We start from the raw sequence: 6,360 nt of genomic DNA, 5'->3' as shown, positions 1-6,360 counted from the left end.
TATGAGATTAGTACAGTCAGTATCAAGTACATTTCAATACAGTATCAAGGACATTTCCATTAACAATGCCATAGGGTAAATAGATACAAGTTTAAAAGACATAGCATTGGCAAGAATCCAATACAGAGTAGAAGAAATTCTGAAACAGAGCATAAGCAATTCTAGGACTGACATTAGACAACATGAAGCACAGGTGGTACATAAGAGTACCTTTAAAGCAGCAGGTAATATGTAAGGCAATATAGTGATGAGGTCTATGGTCCCTAACTCATCAGTGAAGCATCTGAGACCCCATCCCTACAATACAGCCCTCCCATTTGAGTAAAAAGCCTTTTAAAAATAATTTGGTTTTGCATTGTTTGTGGACAGCAAGGCTCGAATTACATAGGGTGAATGGATAAAGTGAACACTGCCTACATCAGTAATTCCACCCCCAACTCTGCTGACACTGGCATGGTAGAAGGAATGGCAGCCCAGAACACGTGCAAATACATTTCCTGGGTACAGTCACATGGACAAACGCATTTGAAAATGGATCCTATTTTCAACTGACAAGGACTAAAGAGCCAACAGCATTGCCTCCAGTTAGTGACCCCTGTCTTCTTTGGATCAAGACCCAGAGAAAAAGATCTTGGAGCCACTTGTCTCTCTATGAGGGACAGAAGTGGAAGCCCCTCCTTTGCTCACTTCCAATGCCCCGTGACTCAGCTTGTGCCCTGGAAAGAGCAGCAGAACAAGGGAAGGGCTTGGCTAAATCCCTTTTTGCTGCTGAAACTGAGAAAGAATAAATTTATAGTCCGTGGAAACACCCCCAAAATTCCAGCCTGGTATGGGGACAGATTTTTCTGAGGACTTTTTCCATTTTTTTTAGTAGAAAAGAAATTGTAAATTTTGGGAAAAATTGAAAACAACTTCTTATGAGCTGTTATCTCCTTAGTATGAGGAATGAAATGCTTTTTATGGCAGTCTTGTTTTAGCTGCTCTTTATACCCTCAACACTACGCTTACTAATAATTATGTAATAATTGTGTAAGATCATCTATAGTATTGGGCAACTACAATTATACATAATAGACATTACCCACTGTCAGATATTCTTTCGTGCTTCAGATTCTGCCTTATTCTGCAGCATGTGAAAGGACAGAAGCTTTTTTGAACCTCTGCAAGTCTTCAGGACTCTGAAGTTTACAGGAGGGGGGGAATCAAAGTTCAGAATCAGAAGCTATTAATAATTCAATAATTGATTCCAATAGAGAAAGCAGCTTGAGATGGTAGCATTTGACAGCTACTTTTTTATTGCTTAAGTGATAGGCGATATGGATTTCACGTGGCTAATTTTGTTCATAGTTATGGCGCCCCTTGCTGTGTGTAATGACACATTGTGGAACAGATTTGTGTTATTGATCAGTATCCAGACTGACATCAGGGTAGATCCAATAGCAGAAGGGCTTTCCTGCCTCCTCACTTCCACTGCAGCCCACTGATCTCCACTATATGCTGCTCCTGGGGAACAGGAGAGATGACATGAGGGGGATCTGCAGCAGGAAGGGGAAACTGGAGGAAGCCGCCAGTTTAGTCTGGATGCCATTCATCCCTTCGTATTATGATCTGTGGGGCTGGAGGCATAGAGTTGGAGGCAGTTGTGCATACTTGTGGTATGTACACAGACCCCCACTGACACCTTTGGTAGACAACTATTGTAGGGCTTTGTATTATTTCTGAATAATGCTGGCTGTAAGGGAGAAGAGACTATGTTTAAATCCAGGGTTTTTTTTTAAAAAATCTTTCCGTATGACATTGTTGATGTTTTCTGTTTTAAACTGCTATTTTTTGCAATGTCTCCAACTGGCACAAAGGAAGAAATATTTACAGTGCAACCTCAAGAATAATTTCCTGGGAGTAAGCCCCATAGAATAGACCTAGGTAGGATTCTGAGAAGACGTGTCCAGGACTGCAGTCTTAAGTACTTTAGGATGCGTCTTGCGGTTTCATCTCTAACAGCAGCTGTATCTGTAATTATTGCTTAAATATGACTCTGGAACTGATGCTTTAAAAAATTCATCAATATACCAAGCAGTTGTAGTAAATAAACAACTGTATGTATTCACTGTTATACAGAATGTATTTTCTGCCCTTAAAGTAGTAAAATGCTTAGATATGACAAAGAGGTATTGTATGTTTCAATTTTTCCCAACAATTCCTTTAAAAAATCAGGAAAACGTTTTTTCCCATGGCCTCAAAATTTCTAGAAATGTTTTATCTTATTGCAGCAGAAAGAATTATAGAGCCCGTTCCTAGTGTCTCCTTTTAGGAGGGAGGTTTCTTTTAGGGAGGGGCTTAGAATCGGGGGCAACATTGGGGCCACAGGGACGGACTTTATGCACTGGATCCGGCCCTCCCAGTTGCCTTTCCTGCCTTGAGACATTCAGTGGTTTTCTGTGTTCTCATTGCTCAAAGCAATGAATAGAGAGGTGACCTATTTTTGCAAAAATAATGGAATGGGGGCAACAGTTTCCCCAGTGTGGTGAGCATGGAAACTACCACAACAAAACAGTTCTGCTGCCACAACAAAACAGTTCTGCTGCCAGGCTGCCATAGAGGTGGTGCCTCACAATGCCTGCAGGGGTCTCTGGGCAACGCAAAATAAGAAGCACGGAGAGCATGACTGGGTAGCAAGATAAAGGCCTGTCCTCTTTTATGGAAGCTGCAAGCAAGCTCTCAGCTGCAGGAGCTTCACCATTCATTCTGCCATTGCCAAGCCTTGCCTTTCATCTTTCACCTCTTGCGCTATTGTTGAGCCACATCACATGCTGCCAGATGAGTATGGAAATATCTACATGGTGAACCTCAGAATAAATAAAATATAAACCTGTTTTACATGCAGATACAAAGCACTTTTACAAATTATAGCCCCATGTTCACAGAGAATCAGTGCCAGGAGTACCATTGACTCTTCTGAAGAAATGATCGCTTTATAAATAATGGCCTTGATGTTCGTGAAGATTCATTGCCAAAAGATCCTTGGACTCTTTTCAAGAGAAGATGTGTATGGATTCCCTGCACCATTCAGCTATTCATGCTTCATGGATGGCATAAAACAGAGGAAAGGGTAGAATCTGCACCTTTCATGCAGATAGTCTGGGTCCACTGCCTGGCATTTCCAGTTAAAAAGATCTCCAATAGCAAGAGTTGAGAAAGCTCTCCATTTTGAACAGGGGCTTCAAGTTAGAGTAGACCTATGAAACTGGATGGGCCAGTAGACTACTCCATATAAAACAGCCTCATGCGCCCATTAACAGTCTTACGGAACAGACCAGTGGTCCATCAACCATTGTATCCTGGCTGTGTCCTTGGCCTGTTGCAGGTGCCACAAAACAAACACCAGTGGACAGCTTATGCCAGTCTTTGGCGATGACCAGTTTTGCATCAGCCTCATATTTCCAACCACCATTAGCAAAAGGTTGGGTATATTCCTCACAATCAATCTTTCTCTCCACTTGTGAAAGCCAGTGTAGAACCACCACACTGCACGTGGGAGCCTGGTTCTAGCTCTTCGCTGCGCCAGGTCTAGCTCTTTGGAGGGGGACACTGCAGGTCTAAGCCAGGAGGGGGAAACTTCTGGGAGCAGCACCCGTTTAGCTCAGAGGGTCAGGAGGAAAGCAGAGCGTTACTCTTCAGCCTGAACTGTTAGATGTCCCTCTGCTCACTTGTCTCTTCTCACTTAGAAGCCACTGAATGCGCAACAGGAGTGGTTAGATGTATGCAGGGCTGGACTGAGGGGGGGACAGGGGGGGTAGCTTGCCCCTGGCGCTGCCAAAGAGGGAGTGCCGGGCGCGGCTGCCAGCCGCCCAGGAGGCTGAGTGCAGGGTTGGGAGACCCTCGCCAGCCCCGCTGATGGGGCAGCTGGCTGGCTTGCCACACGTGCAGGACCTCCCAGCCCTGCGCTCAGCCACCAGTGCAGCAAGCCAGCTGCCACAGCACATGCCCTCGCTGCCGCCAGCTCCGCGGCTCACCATGTGCTGGGGCGGCCGGCTTGCTGCGCAGGCGGCACAGGGCAGCGGGGCACGCTAACTGCACAGAGGGCCTCCTAGCCCTGCGCTCAGCTGACCACGTGGCAAGCCGGCCACCCCAGCACCTGGTGAGCCGCGGAGCTGCCGGCAGCGAGGGCGTGCGCTGGGGCAGCTGGCTTGCCGCGCGGGGTGGCTGAGCGCAGGGCTGGGAGGTCCTGCACACACGGCAAACCAGCCAGCCGCCCCAGCGCACGCCTGCGCCGCTGCCAGTTCCATGGCTCACCGGGTGCTGGAGAGGCCGGCTTGCCACGCATGGCTCCCGCCTTGTGTGATGACATCACATCACGCAGTGCCGGGTGTGCACGTGGAGCGCCCAGGCAAGGTTTGCCCCGGGCATCCACGCGCCTGGATCTGGCTCTGGTTGTATACAGGGCTTTTTTCAGCAGGAACACAGTGGAACGGAGTTCTGGAACCTCTTGAAAATGGTCACATGGCTGGTGGCCCCGCCCCCTGATCTCCAGACAGGGGGGAGTTTAGATTGCCCTCCGCGCCGCTCAGTGGCGTGTAGGGCAATCTCAACTCCCCTCTGTCTGGAGATCAGGGGGCGGGGCCACCAGCCATGTGACCATTTTCTCCGAGGGCAACCCACTGAGTTCCACCACCTCCTTTCCCAGAAAAAAGCCCTGGATGTATGTATTATAAATGCCAGACATAATTCGATTCTCAAATTAGGTGGTCTTCAATGATCCAGTCGTAGTCCCCCATGGGAATGAACTGGATGTTTTAAGGAATGCCACCTCCCAAATTACACAGATGCAAGTATGAATGGACCGTCACAGTTAAGTTACCAAGTTCCTGATCACCTCAGCTGTGAGCCGTCAGGTGTAAAGTCAAGCGTAGAGATACAGGCAATGTACATGCATGTGTGGATGAGTCTTGAGAGGCTCTACAGGAGATGCCTGGGCACATCTTCGTCAAGTGCCAGGAGATGCAATGTTATCTGGGAAGCATAGTTTGACAAGGCAGAGCCAGCGAAGATTGCTCTGGAGGGGATGGACTCTGTCACAGCCTTCGGCCACCTCCGGCGTGCCGGATTGTCTCTCCTTCCAGAGCCTTTGCCCTGCTATCCCTGCTGCTTAAAACTACCCAGTGGGGTTGTTTTCTGTTGCTCCAGAGGGTCAGACAACTGGTTAAAATGAAAGCAAAAGAGTTTCTGGCTAAACATGAGGAAGAACTTCCTGACCGTGTGGTTCCTCAGTGGAACAGACTTCCTCGGGAGGTGGCAGGTGCTCCTTCCTTGGAAGTATATCAACAGGCATTTCCAAGCTCCTATTCTGGGTGCTCAACCACAGCCACGCCAGACCCTTTAGGCAGTGGGAAGGTACCTGTTGGTTTGATTGAGACTTACCAGTCTCCGTGTTCCCTGAGGTTGTTCCCTCGTGCAACCAGTGACAGTCCAGACACATGCTTGAGTAAAATATATTTTAGTTTTATCAGATACAAATTACAAAGAGCGCTGCTGAGTATAAAGCACTCTTAATTCAGGCAATAGACAAGAAAACAAAGCGTTCTATTGCCAGCTAACAGCTATCTGTCTAAAAACAACGCTTGCTACCTACAATTCTCTGATACGGCTTCTTAGCTGACAGGTTCTCACCATTAGGTTTAGCAGACAAGTCCATTTCCCAGCCAAGCTGTCAGGTCTTGCCAGGTATTTCCCCACAAGCACTTCACTGCATCACTCGGGTGTATGAGTCAAAGTTACTTTATTGAAGAGAAATACCAGTATCAGACAGGATCATTGGCTGAAGTGACGCAAGGTAGCAAAGCAAGGCTAATTATAGGACAAAGTCCACGACCCCCAGTGGGAAAGAAAGTCCGTTAGGATTTTGGCGCTTTGAGCCAGGGAGCCGGGAGAGAGAGGGGAGGAGGGAAAGGATGAGCTCTGCTCAGTCTCTTAGGAGGTTGGTGCAGTCTCTGCTGGAACTTCAAGGCCGCCCTGAGCCCATTTGTGAGGAGGGCGGGGTATAAATCGAATAAAATAAATAATAAATAAATAAATAAGGCCACATTCTCAGGCCTGCCAGGAAATTATAACCAAAACACCTGCAAGATAAGCAGCTAGCAACCGGTTATCAAAACAGCTTCCCTCTGCATGTTCTCAGAGGTACACTACACACTGGAGCAACGAATCCATAACACATGACAGATATGCTGGAGGCGTATCTGACACATGTGACTTGAGCAGGGCTTTATTTCTGGGAAAAGAGGTGGTGGAACTCAGTGGGTTGCCAGCACAGGGGACAACTCTTGGCGGGAAGTGCTGCCCCTGGTACCACATGTGTGCGTG

This window comes from Eublepharis macularius, chromosome 9 (assembly GCF_028583425.1).
Source record: "Eublepharis macularius isolate TG4126 chromosome 9, MPM_Emac_v1.0, whole genome shotgun sequence".
NCBI classification, from domain to species: domain Eukaryota; kingdom Metazoa; phylum Chordata; class Lepidosauria; order Squamata; family Eublepharidae; genus Eublepharis; species Eublepharis macularius.
The sequence above is the reverse complement of the archived record's forward strand: the minus strand, read 5'-3'. Positions refer to the sequence as shown.